The sequence below is a fragment of the Embiotoca jacksoni genome, unplaced genomic scaffold (assembly GCF_022577435.1).
Source record: "Embiotoca jacksoni isolate LCO1_2020_lvr unplaced genomic scaffold, fEmbJac1.0.p SCAF_6, whole genome shotgun sequence".
NCBI classification, from domain to species: Eukaryota; Metazoa; Chordata; class Actinopteri; family Embiotocidae; genus Embiotoca; species Embiotoca jacksoni.
The window spans coordinates 5,072,047-5,099,712 of NW_027185414.1; the positions used below are offsets into that span (position 1 = coordinate 5,072,047).

At 39.3% G+C, this 27,666-nt stretch overlaps 1 protein-coding gene across 2 annotated transcripts in view; it reads left to right on the top strand.

Moving 5' to 3' along the window:
- Positions 1–435: 435 nt before the first annotated feature.
- Positions 436–27,666, top strand: part of LOC138213106 (carbohydrate sulfotransferase 8-like) — a 173,536-nt gene continuing 146,305 nt past the window's right edge. The window contains exons 1-2 of one of the 2 annotated variants that reach the window (XM_069173978.1): positions 436–750; positions 893–1,020. The gene's annotated coding sequence lies outside the window, so the exon portion shown is untranslated. Of the gene's footprint in view, positions 1,021–27,666 lie in introns of both variants that reach the window. The other variant, XM_069173977.1, reaches the window with a different exon arrangement.

Consider the following 27,666-nt stretch of genomic DNA (forward strand, 5'->3'; position numbering starts at 1 on the left):
ATACTCTACCTTCCTGACCCCAATGAAAACAGCAATCATTTCACTTATATGTTGTAGAATTCAGCTGTAGGGAAAACAACCTAATATATTTGTTGGAAGTCTGTCAGACACAAACACAGGCAGCAATAGACATCCCCACATAGGCGTCCACAGCGGCACTGTTGTCTAAATCATAATTAATAACTACTTCATAATTAATCACTGACGTTAGACTCCATCCAGTGCATATATCTCTGTTGCTAATAAAAGCAGTCATCTATTTTAAACTCTACTGCAGCTCAGTTGCATTTACTAGAGCAGTTATTATACAGTAGGCTATAGAGTCGCCATGTTCCCGCCATTTGATAAGAACAGAGGGGTCATAATAACGATGAGACACGCAGCTCATCCATATTAGAGGAGTCTTTAATGAACTCAGAGCGTCAAAGACACTCCTCCTGCTCCCCGGCTCCCACTGCTCCGCTCCCGCAACCAGTCGATGCGCGGAAGAGAGACAGGGAAAAAAAAAATCCCCATCTTTATCAGTATCAGGATCGCCGTGAAGACAAAGAGAAGCACTGCGAGAGGAGATGTGCTGCAATAGCAGGAGAAGGCAGTCTTAAAAGTCCCTGTTACTACTGCAGCCGTGCCCGCCCGGAGGCAGACAGGAACCGGTCCTTGGAGACTCTTCTGGGGGATGCGCAACGATGTGAGAGTAAAGAGCGAGAGGCGTTGTGATTGGCCGTGCTCCTCCTAAAAGCATCAGGCACGGTGAGGCATGTTTGCTCCAGCCGGAGAATCAACGAGGTGGCATCAAACTTGAAGGAGACGTGTTCACAGTCTGCGCAGTCGATGCGTTCACGGCACCGACCGTAAACTTGCATCATTCCCCCCCCCCCCCTCCTCCCCACAGAGGCGGACGCGCTTTCCGTGGTGCTGAAACAGAAATACTTGGCGGATCAACTAGTGAAGAGGAGGAGGAGGACACTGTCACTTCCTTACCTGCTTCTGAGCTTCATGGTATTTGGGAGCCTTGCAAAGGTAAGCCCAGTGATGTAGCTACAGTGTTGTACAGTGTACTGAAGATGAGCTCTTTTCAGTCATGTCTCCGGGATATTCTATTACAGCCTCTAAAGCCACCAGTCCGTTCTTAATCCGTAGTCCCGGGTGTGTGCATGGGTTTTTATTTTCAAATTTAATCCTATAGATTGACCATAGCTACAAAGTTTCATCAGCAGTCCCTCATGAGTTGCTTTAGCTGCTACAACTATGGGACCTGCAGATTCCCTGTTGATGTCCCCCTTCATGCTTGTCACTGTTTAGTATTTTACTTCTTTTACTGTCCATTCAGCTGCACAACTCCCCTATTGTTTCTCTCCTATTGTGGCACTTCCTTTTTTATTCAGTATTTTCCCTATTTAGTTTATTGCTTTTTTTTTTTTTCAAGTTGCAATGCATTACATAGAGTTTATTTACAGTTGAGAAATGATGAAACATGGAAAAATCAAGCATATTAGTACCCACTGTATACTGACTGTGATTGCAGTTTGTTCTCTCACATCTCTCATCTATCGTCTTTCCAACTTGTGTTATTGAAGTGACACTTTGAGGCTTCTGCATGCATTGGAAAACATGAATATCCAGTAAAGACTGTTTGTATGTGAGGAGGGATTGAGAAAGTCGTTGGTTTGTGCTGGTTTCTCACTTTGCTGCCTGCTGGTAACTAATAATGTCATGCAGCACTGCTTCTTGGGTTTGTGTGTTCTACTTATTTCCATGATCATTATATGTTTAGTGTTTTGACACAAACACTTTCTAAGTTGGTGATGAGGTACAGCAATTCCCTCCACAGCTGCTTTTTCTTTTTTCTATTCTGTTAAAACTGTGGCTGGACTATAATCAGAAAATACAGAAAATCGAAAAAGAGATTATGTGTGCTGTTGTTTGGGTGTCAATTTGGATTGGTCTGATCACTAGACTATTAAAATACCCGCCGCATGCTAATTGACTTCGGGCATGCATTTTTTTTGTGTGGTTATGTCACTTTTATAGCACAAGTGATTTTCTCCAGCATCTTGAACATAACTTTAAGCTTTGCAGTGACTTTAAAATGTGCCATGCTTCCAGCGGGTTGTCCAAAGGAATCTGAATTAAAACTCCCAAATTAGACCAATGAAATGTTAATCCAATAGGAGGATTTAGTGTATCACTAAATGTTTCCCAGTGATAAAACATTTTCTACCTGTCTTCCTTTGATTTTCCTGCATGCACTATTGGCGGTCAGTTAAACATTTAGGAGATCTTATACATGTTGTAATTGCAAGTGCTGTGACTTACTAGCTTTAATCAATTACCCTGTTGGGCTGAGAGGGAGCGTGGGTGTCATCAAAGCGGAACAAGGCCCCTTTGAGGTGGAATAAATTAAATTGCGATTAATTTCAAAAGGCACGGCTTAATTTCAAAGGCAATTTTTTGTTTTTTGTATTGAATTACATTCTGTATTTTGTATTTGAATTACTAAACTCAGAGGACTATCTGTTGGCTTTAGGGAGATCTTAAAGCTACAGCGGACACATTATTTTTTTACATACTGGTGGCTCATTCCACCAGTCACTGACACTTCATTTCATTTCACTTATTCATTTGTTTGACACAGACAGTACTCATTAATCAATAAATAATTACTAGAAATTAATCATAGTTTGTCCAATAAGCAGATTTCTAATTTCAAATTGAGAATTTAGAATATAATTTATAATATTAAGTTTAGAAATCAGTATATAAATATAGAGCCAGGAGATTTAACATTATTGACGACAGCTTTCTTCAGTTCTGCTGCTGTTTGGAAGACAGTTTGTATTCATTTTTATGTCTTTACTATAAAATGTGTTATCTGCTGCCTTAATCTAGCCAGACTTTGTAATCTATGCAGACGACAGGTGTATCTGTACCCGAAAAGCTCATTGAGGTACTTGTCCTGTGTGCTAGATTTTGATATCCCCTCCTCATGTGAAGACAAACCCTCCACAAGATCATAAACAGAGCTGTAATTGCAAGTACGGTTGCTGAGCGGCTTTAATCAATTACTGTGCCGTCCTCCGTCCAGAGAGACGTGGAGCGCAGGTGTCATCAAAGCAGAATGAGGCTCCTTTGAGGTAGGGAAATGTGAGACTCAATGACTTCACTCAGCTGGGTCACCGGACACACAGCAGAGCTTTGACGCGTACAAATTGTGCTTGAAGATGCTGCGTTCATCCTGGGAGGCTCAGAGGCTGGCAGGGGACCAGCAGAGCGGGGACATTGCACTCCAGATGGCCCAGAGAGGCCAGAGGAAGAGAGCTGTCCAAGCCCAGCTGGGTGTATGGGAAGCTGGGCTACCGCTAGAGCGTGTTTGTGTGCGATTGTGGGAGGCAGACGGGATGAGAGAGAAAGAAAAAAGACTGCGAGAAAGAGGGATATATGTGTGTGCTGAAGGAGTGATTGGATGAGAGAAAGAGAGTGAACGGTACAGGCTCCTCTGTATGTGCTCGCATGCATGGAAGTAGTGATAGGAAAAGTGTGGGAGGGAGAAGAAATAAAAGACAAGATGAAGGTGCTTGCATGTCTGAGTGCTTGTGCTCGTGAATGTGTGCGATCGTGTATTTCTATGTGTGTATGTGTGTTTGAAGGAGTGACAAGGAAGCAGAAAGGGTTGGAGACAGAAAATGAAAGAGAGAAACAGGCGCATGTGTGTTTGGTGTGTGTGTGTGTGTGTCTGTGTGGGAGGGAGAGAAAATGAAACTGGAAGAAGCAGGCATGTGTATGTCTATGTGCGCGCGTGTGTGTGTGTGTGTGTGTGTGTGTGTGTGTGTGTGTGTGTGTGTGTGTGTGTGTGTGTGTGTGTGTGTGTGTGTGTGTGATTGCAGAGAAAGCATTACTGGGAGAGGGACAAAACACAAACAAAAAAGAGGAAGAAAAAGGGAATGTGTGTATCCTGCGGAAATGAGGGTATGAGAGTGGAGAGGAAAATGAAAAAGAAGAATCAGGTATGCGGAGGTTGCTTGCTTGCTTGCTTGTGTGTGTGTTTGCTAAGAGAGGGCTGCACACATGTGTGGTCTGATCTTATGAAGCGGCAAATCATGGCGGCGCAGAGAATTACATATAATACAAATAAACTAGTTTATTGTATTCTATGTAAAAGCATTACCACTGAGGCTTAAATGGAAGAAGTATCAGCTCTGTGATCTACGATTTTTCACGTGACATGCAGCAGTCTTTGCAGTATGTGCTTTATGGCTCAAAGCTTCAGGCACATGGCCTCCTGCTGTGGGGTCAACATCTGATATTCACTCCTCGCTCTGATTGAGGAGCTGTGTTGCGTGTGGGAGGCTTTCTTTTTTTCCCACTGCCTGTTACATCTCAAAGGAGTCACACTCTTAAAGTAAAGCCACCTGAGAATTAGCACACAGCACATAACGACAAACGCACAGCGGCTTCACAGAGCTAACTTCACCTCGCTGTTTCCATTTGGGAAGCCGCTAGAGAGCAAACGCAGAGAGAGCGTGCTCCTTTCATTCTGCCACATCTGCTCCGTGATGGAATGGAGCATGATCTGCACTTTGATCACAATGAATTATTCCTATCCCTGGCTATAAATATGGTCTGTCTACAACACCCAACCTCTCTCTCACTCCTTAAACTAGGAATCTGTGCTCGCCTCTGAGTAGCTTTCTCTCCTTGAGTGTGTCACTGCGGGCGTACTGCAGCTCTGGTTTTCTCCCGCACACTGTGATGGAACCAGAAACCCTTCCTCACTGAAAAGCTTAAATTCAATTCAGTAATGGCCCCATTGCGAGAAAAACGTTCTATACAACAAAACCACTGAAGGGCTTTTGTTGAAGCTGTTGTTGTTCTATATTTTCCCCTTTTACAGCAACCCACATGAAAAGACCAAACCCAACAATTATTTTTCTCAACACCTTCTGACTCCCTGTGTGTATGTATTCTTCCCTGAAAAGGTTTTGAGTCCATAAAGATGTTGATATTCACATTATTCATGAGTGTGTATCATTCAACATAAAAACACATTAACAATATAACATAGAAGCCATATTCATCTGGGTGGGCACACCAAGTCTGCGCCCAACATTATTGCGATGAAGAGACTTGCACCCACTGCGACAGTATATGTTTTAAAAAGTTGATGTATTTTGATAGTTGTTTTGTTTTTTAATATGAAGCTCAATGGCAACCTGGCTCTGTCCAGCTTTAATGTGTGATGAAAGTCGAAACATTCTGTTTGCATTAAGATTTGCCCTGCCATCTGAAGGGCGGACCAATCAGTGACCGGTAGAGCTGTCTTAGTGTTGTGACGTTGAAGTAGTTCCGTGGGTAAAACTTTAATCTAGTAGTTACAAAATAACCCAAGGTCTACACCATACTATATATAAAAGTGGATGTAGCTTTGGGGTCTGAAGAATGAAGTCAATGCAAAAGTGCAATACCACCGAGGGCCGCTGGCTCCAAAGACTCCTCTTCAACTTTTCTCATTAAATACAAAATCAATAATTTTTTTCCAAGTGTCATAATGGTGTCATTTGCTGAAGTCACTCTTTCTTGTTAATTTTCTGCTGTACCATCTGCAAATAATTCCACCACTAATTATATATTAGGCCTCAAAAAGTGTCACTTTTGGGGGCGTGTGTGTTTGACAGGCCTGTGGTGCAGTCAGGTTTATGCTATAGGTGCGTGGGGTGTAGTGTTGTCGGGTTCCCAATAAGATCCACTGCGCGCTCCTCCCCAGCTTGTCTAAATATGGTCACTTCTGACTCTAAAATAGCAAGATGGCAACGGCTGAAATGCCGAACTTGAGGCTTTAGAACGGAAGTTTACAAACCAATTGGTGACGTCACTGTTGGTTGCCACTTAGTCTACACCCATTTGAATACAACATCCCCAATGGAGCGTGGCCAGAATTTAGGTGTGGTGATACCAGGCAAGCTCTAAGTCACAGAGAATATTTCTTTATCAGTCTTTGGATAGTCAACACCTGTAAATAGGAATTAATGAATGATGAACTAATTGTTGGTTTTGTTGTCATCATTTGTTGACAAAGTGAAGTATACACCCTTCTTCTGGGTGAAAGAAGTGTGTGGTAAGGGATGTCCAATTAGATGCAATCTGTAACCTCACCACTTGATGCCACTAAATCCTGCACACTGCTCCTTTAAACATTAATAATAACACATATATAATGACAAAGGATAAAATGTATAATCATAGTCAAACTGTTTTATATTTTGGATATACTGTATAAATTTGGTGCTGCTCAGGGTTCTTTGATTCATGACCTCATTGAAATACAAAATTCAGAAGCAGACCATCACTCATCGAGATGCCATCAAACTGGACCGAGCCAGCTGAGCAGGGATTGATTTTGTGTTAATGCTTCATTTCTGATTCACAGAGCTGACTACAAGCTCTTGACTGGCATAATCAAAATGCCTCTGATGTGTCAGGAACAAACTACAGTACAATTCTTGTGAGAACACAGAAGTAGTGACAAAGAGTGGCTTCAGGCTGTGCTTTAGGAACAATCAACAGAGACTGCATCCATGTCTTTGTATATCAATGCATCCCACAGGGATGCGGTGAGTTTCTTTTCTTAGCATCGCTGCTTATGCCTGAGAGTTTGGCTGATTTTAATACAAAGAATTCCTAGGTGTTGTACACAGCACCTTCACATCATCTCACAGCCTCAACCACAAAGTATGGCACTATCAACCTATCACCTCTAATGGGAACAAAAGGTCAGGCCTTAATTATTCATTCAGAATGTCAAACAATGCTTGCCGGCTGTTATTTAGGGTGGGGAGACCCGTATGAATAATTCAGGTGAAGGATTCTCTTTCCTTCGAAGAGCGGCACGGTGGTTCAGATGTTTGTGAGAGTCTTATCTCCATGCAGGAGCCCTCTGTCATTCCCCAGCTGACCTTGGCTGTCACTGTGGCGGCAGCATGGGTGGCACAGAAGGTGGCAGGGACTCTTGTTCTTCCCGTATCTGCAGGCCTCCTACACACAGTGAGAGTGAGTAGGAAGGACTAAAGGGAGCTGGCTGCTCCAAGTCTAAGTTCCCTTCAGTGTCTGTTTACAGTACATTATGTGCCACGTTGCGCCGGGCGGGCGCCAATGTATTACTTTTTTTTTTAAACAGCAGATTATTCTTTTACAATGAGTTATTCTGCTTTTCACCCGGGGTACGTTTCTGTTTTGGTACACTAGCCATGTCAATTGCTCTTAAGCGGCTTTCTTAAGATGTAAGGGGTGTTTATTGCAGCTGAAGAGGCAAAAGCAGATATTAATGCTATTAAAGTGCATTAAACTGAAGAATGCTGTAATGTGAGTCACTTCCATGGAAGGATTAGAGGGAGGCGGCATGGATAGGATTCAGAGTAAGGAGAGAAAGTGAAAATGTTCATCTTGTTATGTGAGAGGCAGGAGGGAAAGTGAGGGACAGATGAGACAGAGTGAGAAAAAGTGTGCGTACGTGCGTGTTTGTGTGACAGAGAAACGGAGAACACGCTTATGCCAACTCTACCATCTCTGAACAATAACAGAAGCTCATACACAGATAGATACAGAGCATGTCTGTCAAGCAGCGGATGGCAAGCAGCCCAGAGAAAATCAAATGAGGAGCATGTTTGTCATTGTAAATGCAATCAGCAGAATGATCCGATCCTCCGATGGCCACTGTCTTTCTGCTGTTTGTACTATAGCACTAGATGCACGGCGAGGAGATCATCAGGACTGTGCTGCAATTATAGATAAAATACATTGATCAATATTGTGAATAGAGATACTTAAGTATTCAGCTGCATTAAAGGATTCTTCCTCCGAATCCAATGTGGTTTTGTACAACTGACATTTTCTTTTGAAGACACTTATAATTGTTTAGATCCACGGGCAATGATTGAAACCATAATAGAGACAGTGGCGATCTAATTACACCAGGCGATGCTATCTCTACCAGTAAATCATGGCTTTGTTTAAATTTGAATACAAGCCATTTGTCTGTGTGCCTGACACAATATGGAGTCTAGAAAAACATGATTGTTGAGTCGGGGTGAAAAGTGTAGCATGCCAAATCTGAAGTGCACAAGTTTAAAATTATTAGTTGACTTGTTCCTGCCACATGGACTTTGGTTCAGTTCAGAATCCAGGTTGATGAATTGGGAAAGGAAAACAGGATGTTATTTGGGGACACTGATGTTCAGGGTTTGGCTTGTGATATTAGTATTTCTCTAGAGACGCTGCCCTTTTTGCCACCGTACTACGGGCAGAGCAGTGACAACGCTCGTTTATCTTGATGCTGAAAAAAAAAATTGTTAAAGAGGAGCAGGTTTCATCTGAGTTGGAGGACATGGATTAGCTCGTAGAAACTCAGAGGTGAGGAGCAGCCGTTTCTCTCAGGATGACAAGGTGACTCGTTCAGACTGATGCCAAGCCAGGTGCTCTTTCAGTTCAAAGACAGTGTGGTCCCTGCAAGACCTCGGATCAAGGACACAGACACGCCTGCTGCCAGCGTCTCGCACAACTGCGGGGGGCTTTAAATGTTAACTCTTCTGGAGCCAGGGTGTTGATCAATTAGGCCAGAGTGTTGCTGCCCAAGTTAATTACTCTAATTTACTTTGCCTAAGCATGTCAGTAAAGACTTGGCAACAAATGCAGGTCTGCTTGGATGCAGCAGCGAGGTCTTAATTTGTGCTATAGGTGGAGGTTGAATGTTCACCGGTGGAGCAATCAGACAAAAACACCAATTCGAGAGTTAGTGCAGTTTGTAGCACAGTTGAAACAGCTTTCAGTTCGTTCAGTTGTGTGTTAAGTTCAGAATTACATTTACATAGTATATTAAAAATTAGCAGCTGTTTGACAGGGTTTTGATAAGTAATAATGAATTCAAATAATTTCATCCACTCCTCCGCAACTAAACCTGTCACAATTATTACATAATCGCCTGATTGGTTAAGCCAGCCAAAATCATTTTACATAATTCTATTCATTTGTATAAAGACAGCTTGATGAAATGAACATAATGTCATATTTCCATCACTATTTTCACATAGTTTTACACCGTTAAAAGTTTGAATCTTTTCATGACGTCCTCTTCTGCTGTGGTCTAATGGTACATGAGTGGAGAATTAGTGCCACCAACTGTTTATCTCAAGACGCTTAACTTCTAATAGTCACCTCAGCTCCGCCTACACACAACACTGATCTTCAGGAAACCAGTGGGTGACATCACAGAGGCCACCTCCATTTCTTAAATACAGTTTATACTCAAAACATTAAAGTTTAGCTGTCAAATTATCCCGAACCAATGCAACAAGCCAGTACTTTAGAGTATTATGAGTTATGAGTTATGAGCACACAGAATTATGAGTTATGAGCACACAGTAACATTCACTTTTATATACACTCACTATTGATATTTAATCATGATTCATTATTTGAAGTATCATTTTAATATATACAAATTACAATTAATTCCATTTGAATCTAATAACTAGGCAGAGTGTAATTTACGTTAAACTGTTCATCACTCAGCTGCTCAGTTTCCTCTTTAATTGAGTCAATACAAACACATTTACCTTGATTGTTATTTAATGTTTATTGTTAAGTGATCAATTTGTGCATCATCTTACATCCAATTTTATTTTTTTTTGTATCCGCTTATCCTTATGATTAAACAAGAAGCACAGGCAGAGGGTCGCTCATTAAATTAGTGTTTCATTTACCACGTGTAATTACGCACAGTCTCTGCCCTCTCTGACCCTGCAGGAAGCCTCATATGACTAATGAATGCTCTCACCTGATTTCTTTACCTGAGATATCACATCTATTCCCCATCATCTTCTCACAGGAAGGTAGTATACATGGTGACCGAAGATTAAAGGATTTTTTGGGGGGGAGGTTGTGATGAGTATGTATTGACCAGGGCAGGGGTTTCAAGCTAGCACTGAAAGCCCCTGTGATGCTTCCAGCTGACCACCTTACTCCAGTCAGACACTTTGATCTTCCATATAGCCACAAGTATTAACAATTCTTACTGTGCACCAGTTGAACAACAAGTGCACAGTTGTACTGGCAGGAAAAGGGCTCTTAACGAGCTATTTTTGAGCTAGCTCGCTTCACATAGAAATTATTCACCTCTGCATTTTAAAGACAGTGTTTTAGAGTTGAAGCTCTATCCCTAAATAGGCCTTGAAACAGGCTGTCTCTAGCTTTTGAAATGAAGTTTAAAATCCTCCTTTGTATTGATTAAAGTTTACCCTGTCTCTCTTTCCTCTGCTGGAAAAAGGCGATTAGATCAATTTCAAAAATTTGCTTCATTGCGCTTTTATCACTCACAGCTGGTGTGCACAAGAGAAGCTTCCGACTGCATTAACTTGTTGCTTCTGCATAACATTTTAAGAGAGAGGGATCTCTAGTAAAATTCAGATTGGATGTATGTCAGGAAACTACAAGAAGTGCAGGATGGTGACCTGGGCTTCTTTGCTGGTGACTTGTAGGAAGGTAGTTTTGTGTCCTTTTTATGCAAATATACAAAAAAAAAAAAAAAAAAAACTGTTTTGAGAGCAACTTTCTTGCACTGCAATCAAAAATTAAGTTTGTAAGTGAAAATACTGCCACATTGACAACATGAAATACAACCAAAGTGAAAGTTGTGCTGCTACATTAAAAAGCATTTCAGTAGAAAAGTGCATAATAATGACCTGTCTTATGTCTTATCCTGTAAATTGTTTACTGTGGGAGGAGAAAATTGTGTATGTAAAACCATGCTGTAGATCTAAGATAAACCCACCAATAAAAACTCATGTCTCATCCATCCACATAGTCCCCACCCATTGCGCACAACTCAATTCGCAACCAAATGTTTTTGACTTACAACCAAACAGGTCTCATTCACAATCACAATTTGTGTGGCACAATAAAGAGGCTGGTTTCATAAGCACAATTCTCAAGTAGGTAACCAAAACCTACATAACCGTGAGGGAGAATTTGTTTGCAATCCGAGTAATTGTATTCTCAGTTCATATATTTTTACTTACAAACTGGATTCTTGTTTTGAGAGCAGATAAATTTTGTTTTAAATGTTTTTCCATGCTTGGATAAAAATACACAAAAGTGCCTTCATAACCTGAACCATCACACTCTGAAATGCACAAATACAACATTGTGGACTCACACTATCGTATCATCCCAGTAACTGCCACAGGGCTGCTGTGCTGTTACAGCTCACCCGTCACACGTTTTGCAGGCAGCTCTTTAAAGTCGTCTTGTTCTGCTGCAAATGCCCTGAGAGAAGCTCTGATGTTTACTTGGAGCAAACTACATAAGAGATGAGTTACGTGAAAGTCAAGGTTAAAATTCGGAAGAATTTATGTACTAAATACTGAAAGTGCTCAAACAAACAAAAAACTTCTCTGGAAGAACTTTAATAAAAGGAAAAACATTTCATTACACTGTGGCTGCATACATGTCTGTCAGCTCCCTCTTTAACTTTAATTTTTACCGAATGAGTTGAAACTACACTTTTGATTTTATTAAGTGGTTTAAGGCAGGTCTCCAAATCAACCAAAACTGAATGTTCTGCTCTCTAACTGCACAATTGGCATGTAAATAATTAGTACTAATTGAAGTCATGTAGAAGTAAATAACAGCGTTTTAAACTTTGTGGTCTTGGCGGTGAAATCTGAAGAAATCCAAATCTGCTAAACTCAAAAGATATTTTTTCATTAGATAACCGTAGACAGAATCTGTTACAGTATTTGTGGCCATTTGATTTAATCTTTTTTCTGCTATTTTTTAATTAAGTAAAATAGCAGAATTTGTGCTGACATGTCTGCATGGATGTAAAAGTTAAGTGCTCTAAGTTTGAAGAACTGCGACTATCACATTGGGAGAAAGTGAGTTGGAATTGGATGAGTCATAAACTTTCAGCCATCTTACAAAACTTAACCACTAGAATCTATTTCTTGTGTCTTCGTGATGATATACACCTACTGCATAATGGAATATTATTCCCTCAACATAAGTGCTTTGCATTCAATTTTAATGAAGCACAGCTATTAATATTTAATATTAAGGATTCAAACATTAGTGTCTGACTATTAGCCCGGTGTTGATGTCTTCAGAATGACTGTGATAAGTAAACTCCTGTCTGTGCCATTCAATACGAATGAAGATCCTTTTGTGCAGTCATTAAAAATTCACATTACCATTCAATTACTGTTAATCAGCTCTTAATCAGATGTGAGTCTATTACGCTTTGGCAGCTTAAGCCTGGTATTAAAGCAGGTGTGACAAAGGGCACTCTGGGGCCACATTGAGGGCCAAGAAATTTGACTACACTCATCTTAAATAAGTTACCATTTTACTTTTACTCATTACTTTTATTTAAATATGGTTAAAATCCTGTTTAGCTGTGTTTATATATGTATTGACAAATACACTCTCAAAAAAACTAATTTGCTGGGTAAAAATAATACATTTATTACTACACATCCTGTGTCCGGTTAGTGGTTAACTTTCTCAATAAAAACACTCTGATAATAGATATGGTGAATGTTACAGAACTAAACAAATCTGACCTTGTGCTTAAATTTCATTTTTTTGAAAAATATTTAACTGAGACCATAATTTTTCAAAAAGTGCTATTAGTGCTGAACTTTATAAAGATAAATTGTACTTTAGTTGAGTGGATAGGACAGGAAAACGAAAACTTTGCAACATTCCAGATAAGTAAGTAAATAGGGATCTCTGCCAAACATACTGTGCCTGCTGTTTCAGATGACCAGCACACAAATATCATTTATTAAGTGAAGGAGAGTGCAAATGCTCAGTTGAAGCACAGCCTGCCTCATCATTCATTCAGATATGCTGTACTGTAGATGTTCACACCTGGGAGCTGTCCAACTGCTGCCACTGTGGGCTTGTGAACAGTCCGATCCATTACTCATTCCCTTTCTCCGGCCAAACTTTCCCCCGTTGCTTCAGGAAATCAAACCAGCACCTTCTTCATCACACTTTTGTTACTGGCCTGCTTGTTTCTTATGCTCTATGATCCTGCTCCTGTTTGAAGTTCAGGCTTTGCACGGCTGTACTGGTGACACGTTTCCACTTAAAATAGGCAAGCAGAAGTTCCACTGCAGACTTCAGGTTTAATATTTATTGGCATGTCAGCCGAGCAGATAGGAATTTGTTTCAGCAGCACTCCGATAAAACACAGACAAGAAGAGGAGTATGTTTCGCTTCCAGTTTTAAAGAGTTTTGAAAGCGTGTGCTTCATGGTCAGAGGAGTCCATTTAGTTTGAAGCACAACAGACAATCATCACAACAGCATGTTCATTGGTGAATATTGCATACCCTCAGTGGAAAGCCAGAGAGCATGAGGTACAGTCCACTTTCATGTGCTTGTTTAAATTTGATTTCTTTTGACTTTTGATTGAAGAAAAACAGCCAGAGAAATTTTTCGTCTTGCTTCATTTTCACTATTCACTACTAAACTGGGAATTGAGTAAGACTGAGTTCAGACTGCTAACATGTGAGCGGATGTTCAGCCACTGAGACAGAGGGTATACAGTTGGAGCTGAGGTCATGTAGCCACTTTCTACCACATACGTTTTCTTGTCTGTTGTCCGGTCTCATGAAATTGTTTGAAATGAGAAACAATTCTCAAAAGAAAATATGTTCTTGGTGTACAAACATACTTTTCTGTAACAAAGGGTGAGAAACAAATATAGTCCTGAAGCAGGAAGTCCTCTGCAATGTAAAGACATTGTTCTGGTAGCAGATTTGATGTAGGTATTAATTGATTATTCATTTATGATTTTACAACTAACATTTTTCTTAATTTATATTTGTTAATTCCTGGAATAATTATTTTTCTTCTTAACATTGTATTTAATCAAAGTTTTACAGTAGTTGTTGAACTATAATTGCAGATTAATGCCCAAACTTAATCAAAATGTTTTTGTTTAAACTAAAGAGATGATGAAGACTTGACAAGTATTCAATCTGACCATTTTACAAAGGCAATTCAATTTCAGTGGCAGATTTTATTTTCCCTTTGGAGAATTAAAAAAAATAAATAACTGGAATTCTGTTTTCATAACTTCAAGACTTTACAAAAGTATATGCAGAGTCAATAATACATTCTAACATTACCTACTGCCCAACCTGGTGACAAAACAAGAGGTGTGTAGTAACAAATCACACTATTAAATATTTCCTGTTGAATATATTGCTTCTGGAATATCAAAAATTTGTCTTTAAAAAAAAAAAAAGAAGTGCCTCTCCCACTTTTCAAAGAAAGAAAAAAAGAAAGAAAAAAGACTTTGCTCCAGCAACATCTGCATCCATCCAAGATTTAATCTGTTGAGTTTTCAATTTATTTATTGTCTAAACATGATTCAATTCAGAAGAGGAAGGCACTATATCTTGGACTAGTAGGATCAAACCGCTATTTATTTATCACAGCAGCCTCTCACAAAGAGCACAAATCACAAACTAGATTATATTTAGGGCCCGAGCACCGATGGTGTGAAGCCCTATTGTTTTTCGTAAAAATGTTCTTAGTCGTTGTTCTTAGTCGTTCTTACGTAAAGTGATTTTCCTTTTTGGAGGCTTTATCATATTAAAAAACTCATGAAAGTGGAGACACATATGTCTCCTGGCAAAAAAAATTCGTATTCTAGTGGAGTCGCGAGTGGGCGCGGCCAAATGGCTCGAGAGCGCCCCCTAAAGACATGCCCCGGCAGCCACATTTACCTAAATTCACGAAATCCGGTGGACACGTGTATCACACCTGGACGCACAAAAAAGTTACATTGCACCGTTATGTCAAATCGACAGGAAGTCCACCATTTTGAATCTAGTCGCCATTTTGGGCGATTCTGACACGTTGTACTTTGTCGAACTCCTCCGAGGGATTTTGTCGGACCGACTTGAATTTTGTTTCTATTGATAGAAAACATGTTTGGGATTAAATCTTCTCAAAATAATTCGTTTTCGTTGATACGTGTGCCCGTAAAGAGGCGGCCATTTTGAGCGTCTCGCCATGAAACTACGAGTTGCTTTAATGTACATGGACCGACCTTCTCCAAACATCACAGGTATGATAACAGCCCCGCCCTGAACACCCCTGTGGGGTAATATGATCAGGCTACTTAGCGGATGATTGATAAAACAATAATGAATGAATTTTGAACACAAAAATATATTAAATAAACAATGAATTAATCACTCGATATTTCAACCTATTTATGAATATGAATGGCCTTTTTTTAAAAAATGATAACAGAACATCAATATTTATACTTGTCACATAGGCAGTACTTTCATAAATTAAACATTTGGACATGGCACTGGGACATAATTGCCCGCGCTGTTTTTGCCGATCTGTTCCAAAAGATTTCAGAATCGTACAAGCAGTTAGTTTGGACTATTGTGCCCTTTTTCTGTTTGGATAATAAGTCTAGATTTAAGTTGATACAATAAGCTGTATGTACTCTGTAAGAAAGACACCAAATGTTTTTAATCTTTTCAGTTTTCTTTATTTCTTTCTACTGTTTCCACCCTCAGTCCTGCAAACACTTGTTGCAGGTGAGTTTGTAATTTGCTCTGATTTACAGTCAAATATGGGACCTATTCACAGGGATATAGTCAGGTTGATTTATCTTCTGCTTTTTCCACTGATAATTTTAATGTCCATTAATTAAGCCTCGTCTAAAGAAGACTAATCCCACCTGGCTTCGAGTTCTGAATGTCAACGGATTCCCCTTTTATAGTCCATTGAGTAGCTGGGAAATAATAGTTGTCTTTATAGAGTCACTGGTGCTCTTCAAGTTAACACACCGTGAGGATTTTAATTTGGTGGGCTGAACTTCTTTTCGGCTTGGTTTGAGGTGAACTGAGACATTTTAATGCCGTGAATATTGTCAAAGCAAATTAAGTGTTTCAATCAGTTCTTACAAAGGCTTTAAACATTCCCCCTATTCTTTTTTTTTTTATTAAGTTTTTGGTAATTTGCTACCAAAGTTGGTGTTTTGCAGTATTTCCTCACTTTTTTTTTTGCTGAGTCATGTTTGGAGTCATGTGTGCCTTAAGTCACAGATGTAGCTGAGATGTAACATGGCAGCTGATTAACTGTGATGTAAGTGTAAGTAAGTCCAGGCATTCAGTGTCAGCGTTGTAAGGGTTTACCAGTTCTGAGGCCTTAGTCCTCATGCAAACACACTTTCTTATGCCTTCATTGTAGAATCACCATTTGGCCCAACTGGATGTATTGCCATTACATTTTGTGCAGACCTTTATGATACCCAAAAGAAGAATCCGAGTGACTTTACGCAACTTGTCGTCTCGTGGCACCATGATGTTGACCTTTTTTCCTTTTAATAAAATATCATGGCACCTATTTGATGGTGACAGATATCCATTATAGCAGCTCCACTTAAAGAATGGTATAGTTAATAGATGGACTGATGGAGATATCCATTGTTCCCACAGGTTGAAACATGATGACTTCAGTAATCCCTTGTCTTTTTTACTAGCTCCTTCAGCAACTCAAATGTTTCACTTATCCAGTAAAATATCCTAACAGGTGAATGGAAAAAAAAATGTGGGCAGACATTCATTGTTCCCAGGCAATGTCGCTATGATTTGAATATTCTCAGATTTTTTTAACTAGTGCCAGCTTGAGTTTTTTTTTTTTTTTTTTTTTTTTTTTTAAACCTATTTCGATGGACTGTTATGTACACACATTCATGTTCCACAAATTGTAATCACTTTAGTGATCCCCTAACTTTCCATGTACCTCCATCATCAGATCAAAATTTAATTTAACCGTTACTCTAGTTGTAGTAGAGGTGACCCTATTTGTACAAACTTGGGAGGAGGAGCGGTACATCTGACTGCAAACCCAAGAACACAACACCGGCCCACCTATAGTGGAAACCTGATTGCACCCCAGGCCTTTCAGTCAAGCCAAGCATGCTCTCAAATATACATCTTTTTTAGGCCTAATGTCTCATCAATATAGGATTAGTTTTAGATGGATTAACAGAAAACTAATCCGAAGAAGTGAATTTAGCAAATGAGAACATAATGACTTGTGGAAACATTTTATTGACGTTGAATTTAATGGGAGAAGTTCAATAGGAGTCAATGGAATCAGAGTCTTTTTAAGCCTTCCCCCAGTTGCCCTCAGTGGCATTGCATTTTATGGCACTTCCTCACTGACTTCACTTTTCAGACCCAGAAGCTTCATCCATTCTTATATATAGTTGATGCTCTCAACACAGCAGGCGCAGCTGTAAATTGAAATAGTTATCAATTTGATGGTGACATTACAAGACAGACAGTGCAAGATTGAGACAGTCATTGTAGTGCAAAATATCAGCAGGGCTGTATGACAGCAAAACTGAGATGTACTGTAAGAGGTTAGGCTCTCACACATTTTAGTTGCTCGCTGTGTAAACGCCCCCCCCCCCCCCAAAAAAAAAAAAAAAACAAAAAAAAAACAAAAAAAAAAAAAAAACAGCTTCAGTGCCATCAAAGTGAACAACACTAGTAGCTGCTACCCCTTTGTAGTGCTCAACCCCACTTAATGAGTCTGGTCAGGAGAGTTCAGTAATAGCAAGAACCCATCAGCTAATAGCTTGTTTTATGTCTTAAGTAGTATCTGTCAGTAAGGAAGTACATCCATAATCCTCACCAGGTACACAATAAAGACAGTGAAATAGAAAATTGATTGATTTTTCCCTCAGTGGTTTATTCAGCAGTCTTTAACTCCCACTGTCAATCAGACATCAATAAAGGAACTCTCATTGTGTATATTTGACGTCTTGTAGATCCGCCTATTAAACTCAGTTGTGCCGTTGAATGATATATTTTTACTTTTACTTCCTTCACTAATTGTTTTCAGTGATATATATTCTTCAACTTGCACAAACAGTTTAACAGGAGGTCTTTCTGCATAAATGTGGTATGCAGTGAAAAGAGCAGTCCTTTTAGAGACACATGGTAACTTTTTATCAGCCACTTATCTGACAAATTAAACACTGGAAATATGTTCTTCCTATTCAAACTGTGCCAGAGAGGAGAAACTCAGAGTAAAGGGGGAATGTATCTCTGGCAAATAAAATTGGCTCCACTGTACAGTGATTTTTAAAAACTGCTGAGTTCCCCTTCCTTAAATCCTTATGAGCCTAGGGCTTTCCCTCTTTATCTGAATCAAATGTTATATCCAATGTGAAATATACATCATCAAATTACATTTTCTATCAGATGGGAAAGACTATGTATATATGCTAGACAATGTGGTTCTTCCAGGATTGCTTTCCATTGTTTTCATTTGTATGCTCACCTAACCGAAGAGGATATAGGGAATTGTGTATTTATTCATTAGTGGTGAAGGTTAGTGACAGTATATTTATGCATGCACATAATTCAGATTTTCTGGCTTCTATTATTTGGACAGCATGCCTGTGAGAAAAGGGCTACTTGGGCCTGACCGAGTAAGCATCTTATTTAAATCTCTGGAGTGAAGAACACTTATTATCCAAAGCTGTAATAAATTGGCATTCATCATTTTTGCCCACCAAATGTATGGTTGCAGGTGTATAATAATTTAATCTAAGGAAATGCAGATTACCACTTTTAAGTACTGAAAAAAACAGTATAAGCTGCAGATCAAAATATAGACTTCTAATCAATAGGTTCATTAAAGTAATCATCTCTAAGATTTTCATTTAAATAAATGTCTGTTAAAGCACTATTGCTGAATGAGGTAACATTATGGTGATTGAGCCTGTGGCCCTCTGATGAAAGCCCTTTACTTTGTCAGTGTTACAAACTGACTGAGCTGGGCATCTGTGGTGACATTCCCGTGACAAATCACAAGTTGTGCACAGTTAGTGAAGCATTTTTGTCACCGAGCAGTGGTTGCTCTGCCAGAGAGGGTAGGCAGTGTTAATGCAACAGGCTCACTCTTTAACTTGCTCCTCAACTGTCAACTGACTGATGTCACACAGGCGACACGGTTTGGATCTCTGGAAAGTGAAGTCCAAAAACACAGCTTCGATTACTGTTATTGCAATAGGTAACGCCGGAGAGTACGAAAGACAATTCTTAAAGATTGTAACTGTAAAGACTGAGAAGGGTGAAATCAGAGATATTCTGAATGGTTTTCTCAGTCCATTGCCTCAGGAATGTGTGATGTAAATGTAGCATCTTCATTGCAAAATTAGGAACCTTTGTTGCATCTTTTCTCACCTCTTCTGGCTGATCATCAGTGTGAACTGTCTGATAATACAGAAATGCCATAAAAAGTTTTTTTTAAGTGCATTTCCTTTCATATGTTCATATAGACCTGAGTCATGATGCTCCTTTGAGGGAAGGATCTTTAAACCTGCTTTTAAAACATCAGTTGTTGTGTGTTGTGTAGCTTGCAGTAAACATGCACTTTCAACAGAGAGAAAAGTTACACACAAAAGATTTATAAAGGTCTATAGATAAAAGTAAAAGAAAAAACACAACATGAACCACAACAACTTTGAAATATTAAATACAACTGTACCAAACGTCTGTTATTCACCTTCAAAATGTTCCACAGCATAAGAATTAGACTTCATGCATCTGTAGTGTGGCTGAGTTAGAAAGACGTCTCGACATAAACTGACACTGAGGGAAAAAAAATGTAAAAGGATAGTATTAATGACTAAAGTGTGAATTTCAGGCCAGGTAAAACAGCAGCTCTATCCTAAATTAAATTGAGAAGTTACTGACATGCTTTATAACATAAAAATAATTTACCATAAGTCATGTAGCCTATATTCTACTGTTGTGCCTTGGCTGACTGACACTCCACCATAGTTTCACACGAAAGCCTGGTAAAGCAAGTCTGAAAGCCTTTACTGAGGGCAAAAAGGTCTGATCAGCATTTACATGCACAGTGATAATACAGCAGCGTAAATGTCCTTTACACTTGCTGCATGTTTCTCCTGTATCTCATCAGAGGATCAATGTGTGTGACACTCTATTTGAAAATGCTACCTTGGTATTTCAGTCTGAAAAGGGCGTCCAGAACAAAAAGGGCAAGGCGGTCTTCCTCCTGACCACCATACATATTCTGAACACATATGTGCTTCTTAAATCTTGGGGACACTTACTTTTAAGAGTCCTGTCTTGTTTTGCAACATTTAAGGATACACGACTAACGTGGATATCAATATTTAACTACTTAGTGCTGAAGATTTGAGTTTTAGTTTTATTAGTGAACTAAAAGAGTGTATTATAGCAGCACCAGCTACTAAAACTTCAAAGAAAAACATAGCACATTTCAATTAACATCTATCTGACAGTATCAACGAAAAGATTGGCAAAAGGTTGTTTGGCAGTAAAAAAAAATAAATAAAACCTTTTTAAAAAATAATAATAATAATAACAATAAAACCAATTATAATAATATTTCTTTCATTGTATTGACTTTTTTTTATCGTTTGTGATATTTATTGACCGACAAGCAACCACAAGCCCCAGTTCTCCACTGACTGAGAGCCACCCCTGATAATAGCCTTCCCTATATCTACTTAGATATTTTTCTGATTAAATTAAATGCAAGTATGTGTAGCCAGAAAGAAAGCATCACGTGCAAAGTGCCCACATCCTGTATGGTGATAATAGCAGTTCAAATGGACACTAACTACATAGATGTATCCTGCTAATACTGAGGCCTCGATGAAGCTGTTCTATATGGTTCTGTCCTTTAGTGAATTATGCTCTCAGTTTTAAGTGAAATTATTCTACCACCAAACATCATAATGCTAATGAGAATGTAATTAAACTGAAAACAGGCTTTCCCTCACAGATGTATTCATACAGCCTGCGCTTAAAGTGAACAAATCATGCTACGGAGGGACAGAATAATAGAAGATTTCAAATGCATTCCCCTCTTCTAATTCCTTTCATGTTGGCCTCTAATTCTTGTCTGAGCACAAAGAGGCCTTGGAAGTCGTAACATTCCATGAAACACATGCAACTTGTGTCCTTCGTTACAAATATAGAGGGTGAAATCCACACCTAATTAACCAGCAAGGCCAAAACCATAGTCTTTGAGATCCTTTTCTCCCCATTTGATACTGAAACAAATTGTGTCTGTTTGAATTACAAGTGCATCGTTTGGACCTAAAATTAAGGTGCACAATTGTTATTAAATCTATTCCCAGTTTCCTATTATGAGTCCTGAAATCATATGAAACATTCCCACCCCATCTTTTAATTAATGCAAGTATGTGAAAAGCAGAAAATTGGGAAATAGGAAATAGCTTGCCGCTACAACAAAGAGAAGATACCATTTTCAAACAGGCAGTCTGTCTTGGTTATGGTGACCAATTTGGTGATAAATGGTAATTATTTTAAAGTTGTGCACAGCTTCTCTCACCAAGCAAAAAAATGACAGCAGTCTCTGACACATTAGTTCAGCAACATGTGATCTGTTCCAATGAGATAATGAAAGCAACTGAAAAATACCACATTTCTATCAGAGACCCGTCTTGGTCAAATGAATGTGGACCATTGGCTGGAAATTATTAGCTGAATTGAAAACAGGAATGGCTCTGCTCTGAAGATTGTTGAAAATTAATTAGTGTAGCAGCAAGAACTGCTAAGCAAGATTCAGAAAAAAAGCACATTAGAAATGTTTTCAATAATACCAAAACAATAACATATGGTGATAATAACAAGACTAGATTCAGAGATAGGCTTCATAAATGTCCTTTGTACAAATAGGAAGAGGTTTGGTTGTGGCTTATCTTCTCTACTACAGTTTGCAATGTGTTTTCAACTGGGCTCATGGTTAAAACACAATTCTTCTATGTATTCCAAATAATAATGGTTGCTTTGGGCAGTGGATCATTGCCCAAGAAAGCCCAGAGCAATGCTTCGCTGTACGAGCAGCACAAGTTTTCATGTACCTGTTCCTCTGTGACTCACTCAGCATTGTAATTTTTAGGCTACAAGTGGAGGAGTTACTGCTGGGCCACATGAGACGTAGATGATCTCATAACTTCGTGCTTAAGTTCAGTCACAAGCTTATAAGACCTGAGATGGATGTATCCGTATTCGTACATATTCCTCATAGACATGTTTTCAAAAGTGGATGTACCTTCCGGGTCTGAAAAGTGAGGCCAATGTGGAACTGCCATAAAGCTCAATACCACTAAAGGCAACTAGGGGTCTGACTCTAAAAAGACTCTGGCTTCATATACTCCCATCCAACTTCTCTCATAAAATACAAAGCCAATACATTTTTTCCACAAGACATTATGGTGTCATTTGTTAAAGTCACTCTTTCTTATTAGTTTTCTGTTGGTCCATCTAAAAATGATCCCATCATTAATTAGATATTAGGTCTCAAAGAGTGTTATGTCTGGGGGTGTGTCTGCTTGATTGACAGGCCTATGGTGCAGTCAGGTTCCCGCTATCTGTGGGTGTGCCGTAGTGTCCCCAATCATATCCACTCCTCCCAAGCTCGTCCAAATATGGTGACTTCTGACTTCAAACTAGCAAGATGGCGACAGCCGAAATCCCGAACTCAAGGCTTCAGAACAACAATTCACAAACCAATGGATGACATCATGGCTGGTTACTGCTTGGTATTTCTCTTTATCATTCAGTGATGATGATCTTATCCTGCTCCTTGTCAGTTGATGAAAGAAGAGATTTTGGTACATTTGTCAAACCTGCTGTGACACTGTTGCCTGCTTACTACCAACTCTACCACATCCAAATAAGCTTCATAAACTCCTCTAATTTGTGTGCCCTTTCCCATATAATAGTGGGTGGTTGGAAAAACAAATAATCAACATTGTTATTAACAGTTGTAATGAGGTGTCTGCTTCACTTCCACATAATATGATTGGTTGATGCCTTCACTCATAGTACAAAGACTCAGCAAAATCAACCTCAAGTCACTTTTTTGATGCATAATATTCACATTCTGTTAATAAAGGAAATATGTATTTTACATTTTTCAGTCACAGCGTTTTGGAGTAAGCATATGAAAAGACAACTCCACTGACTCCACTATGTACTCATAGACTATTATTTAACTCAGGTGCAACGGATCATTATTACTGCCTTGGATGACTCAGATGACAGTTTAGGTAGTTACTTTATGTAGTTACTTTATTAATCCCCGAGGGGAATTTTTTTTTCGCTACAGCAGCATACAGAAGCAACAAGATAATAATAGAACAATAGAAAAGCAATAAAATAGCAGTAAAATTATAAAATATAAATATAAAATATAAAATATAAATAGAAAATAGAAAATGCACAGTATATACAGTGTATACAGTACAGTATATATCTATATATATTATATACAAACAACCAAAAAACACAGTCAACAGTATTATTTTGCCAGAGGTGAGTTATTGTACAGTCTTATTGCGGTCGGCAGGAATGATCTCCTGTATCTGTCCTCGTGACAGCGGAGCTGGAGGAGTCTTTTGGAGAACGTGCTCCGCTGTCCCTGCAGCAGGTGGTGGAGAGGGTGGACAGGATTATCCAATATGGATAATAGTTTGTTCAGCGTCCTCCTCTCCACCAGCTTTTCCAGGCTGTCCAGTTTGTAGCCGATGATGGAGCCGGCCTTCTTAACCAGTTTGTTAAGTCTGTTGGTGTCACCGGCTCCAATGCTGCTCCCCCAGCAGACCCCAGCGAAGTACAAAGCACTGGCCACAACAGACTGGTAGAACATCTCCAACATCTTGCTGCACACATTGAAGGATCGAAGTTTCCTCAAGAAAAAGAGTCGACTCATCCCCTTTTTGTAGACAGCGTTGATGTTGGTCTTCCAGTTCAGTCTGTTGTCGATGGAGATACCGAGGTACTTGTACTCCTCCACCATGTCCACCTCCTCTCCCAGAGAGAGTTATCAGACTTTACACAGGTTCCACAGGAATCACAAAATATTTCACACAACCTTTTTTTTTTTTTACATATGTAGTAGTACTCAGTAAGTTTCCCTTTAAAAACACACACACACACACAGAAAACATTCATATCTTAAGATCTGTACTGTTGATCTACTGAGACAAATATGTTCTTCAGTGGCACAAATAAGTGATTTAAGAGCATCATGTGTGCACCTTGTCTTGACCAGATGTTTAACAAGTTGAAATAAGTAATTTACTAATAATTTGTACAGTTAGAGATTCCATTACAAGCAAGCCTAAAAAAAATGTCAAAGACCAAAAAAAAAAAAGTCTGTATACCATAAAAATAGTGTTGGAAAATTGTGTCTCTTCCCTCCTCCTTTTTGTAGGTGCCCTTATGAGGATCAGAGTTGGCAGTTCCAATAGATCACAATCAAACTGAACAGAGCGGCATATTTACATGACTTAACGGGCCGTGTGCAGAGCATGTGAACTCTAGTTCAAATCAATAATCAACAGACGAGAATCCTGAGGTCCCTGGTGGGTTGGCTGGTTTAAAGGTGAACTAAGAGGGGTTTTAAATCTCCTCCCACCAATAACTCATAAGGCCAGTGGCTTCTGACATTGCATGTTTTGTCTGTAATGTGAATTACAGTTTTTCAAAGAAGAGCATTCAACCATCCTCTATTCATTTTACATTATTTTCTATGAATCCCTTTGTGACTGAATTAGTATAGTCAGTGATGTGATGCTCCACTGTATGTGTTAGATATTGATCAGATGTTGGGCACAACCCCGTGACTTTACCCTTTGTTTTTTTGAACTGCCGTTTTGAAGCCTCGAATGTGGCATTTTGAAACCTGATTGCATTGCAGGCCTGTCAATCTAACCAGACACGCACTCAAACATACCTCTCTTTGAAGCTTATTATGTCATTAATTATGGCATCATTTTCAGATGCACTAAAACACTGATCAGAAAGAGTGAGTTTATCTAAGTATATACTATATACCAAAAATTTATTGACTTTTCATGAGAGAATTTGATGCTTTTGAATGAGAGTCTATTAATTTTAATAGGTTTTTTTGAGCCAGCCCCTAGTGGCCATCAGTGCTCTTGCACTTTAAGGAACTTCAGCTTTGGCTTCACTTATTGGACCCAGAGACCCACAGCTATAGCTGGGCAGTTACGTCCGACACAATGCTGCAGTAGCCACTGCGCCACTTGCTGTTGTTTGTGGGCTCATGCCGTACTCAGGAAAAAAAAGAAACTTTGAAATGTTGGACACGACTGACATTTGGTCTTCTGAAATTATGAGGAATGTTCTGTTGACTACTTGGTTGTAGCATTCATGCATTAAGTTGCAATATGCTAATGTGATTCAAAATAAAATAAGAATGGCTTCTTATATTAAAGTTATATATATATATACTTAGCGATGGTCTGGTGAGGCAAAGACATGAAATAATTACCATCCAAAATATCTCATTATAGCTCAGCAATTATTGTCAATGATATAGTATAATTTGTGCTAAGTTGCAGTTTAATATCAGATGTTGACAGTTATTTCACTGTTTTTCTGCCCTTATAAACACCCGTTGTGGAAATCCAGCCTCCTCGAATTCCCAAATTCAAATACCTGGTAGGAGGTCTCATGAGCCAGTGCTTTCAGTGCTACCAGTGCATGACCCATTTCCTATTGTGACCCACAGGCTGATATAAGCTCTGTGCCCTTTGCACAATGTGAAAGGTGTATGTTGACAGTGTACGTCAATATCACTCAACACATGCCCAGGTCCTGAGGGAGCCAAAGCTTACCGGGCTCTCTGCATGACTGACGCCGCGATGCCACGTGTCATCCCAAACCGTTCTCATCCCAGGGCGTGAAGTGCTGCCATTCTGTCACAGAGATCTGCACAAGTGCCCTGTGTTTAGGCCCCAAAATCACATGGATAGGTTTAGGAAAAGATCATGGTTTGGGGTTAAAATTAATAATTAGTTACTTAAATGACCAAATAAAAAAAATTAAAAAAAATAAAAGTTGACTTTTAATTTCTCACTGACTCTATCACCAGTCGTCCAGGTGAAAGTCATGTCTTGTGTGGTTAAATGTGTTTGCAAATGTTATCAGCTATATAACAAAACTTAACATTTTTCCAAGTCCACTAAGGACAAAATAATAAAAATGTGAAGGGTTCATTAAATGCCTAATGGTAAAATCACCATGATAAGTTACACACTGGCAGAAACATTTTGGGCAGGTTAGATTCAAACACACTGAAATGACTAACAAACCAGAAGACACTGAATAAATGAATGTACAAATAAAATGCTCACCTTACCCATCTTCACATATCTAACTTTCACTTTCTTACTGGATTAATGTTCATTCTGTTGTACTCAGATACCGTCTGTTAACAACTGAAGCCCATTCACTGTTATTGTCTCTTTATCATCTTTCTTTTTGGCTTTTCATGCCATGTCTCAATGGTGTCTTTCTTTTAAGCACTAGTGCTGCTTTTTTTTTTTTTTTTAAACACACACATATACTCGCAAGCCAAACAACAGCAGTCTTCAGAAACCATCTCATAAAAACAGAAAATAAATGAGCCAAAAATTTCAACAAAATAAAATCTTATAAAACAAAAGGGGAAAAAAGACAGTTGTAACCAGGTCCAAATGTGTTTATGGGGCTGTCAGTTGTGCATTCATGTATTGCTTTGAACCTCATGTCAGAGTCGGCTGCCAAACAGCATTGCCTTCACATGGTAGGCTGTCAGAGAATGAAACTAGGAAAACAAACAATAAGTAAATGTAGTCAGTGTCAAAAGGACGATGGGACTTCAAAAGATTCTGGCAAAAAGGCTCTCGTTCATCAGCCTGCTGTCAAAACTTGGGAATCTCGGTTCCTACACCACATAAACACACCGCATAACAACAATACACAAAGGAGCCAGCAGCACACTTTTTCAGCCAAATGGGATAAAGCATGTAAAAACACCAGTATGGTCCTCGAACATTGTTATAAAAGATGCATGAGAGAAGAAGAAAAGGTGAGTTCCTGTCTCTTTGGAATCAGCAACACTGGAGAGACACTATCTATAACAAATGTAACATGTATAGATATTGATCTGTAGTACTCGTACAATGGCTGTATTTGAAAAAGAGCTTTTCGGATTCATAGGTTTTCAGTGGCTCAAGTCATAAACTGTATACAAGGGTGGATCTATAAGTTCCAGGACTGTTCCTGATGCGTGCAAGCAATGCACAGCATCGTGATGTTGCTCGATTAAAGTCATCACCAAAGTTACGCACGTTTTTGTGAGCGCTGTCTGTGATTTTTCCGTGGACATGACCAGAGGGCGCACATCAAGTTTTGTTTCAAACTCTGGAAATCGGCAACGGAGACGCTTAAAATGCTTCAGGAAGCCGACGGCAATGAAGCACTGAGCCTGGAGAGGTGTTTTGAGGGACATTTGCATTTCTGAGGGGCGGAATATCACCAAAGAAAAAAAACCAAAATGGGCACATCAGGTTAGACCCCCATCCAGGTGGGTTATCTTTGACATTCACAGGGCTGTGTACCGTGAATACATCCTCAGGGTCACACTGTCAACAAACTAGGCATCTGAGGAAAAGCACTCAGTGCAAATGACCTGAACTGTGGCCTTATGGCACCTGGGTTTTCCAACATGACCCCCGCTCACAG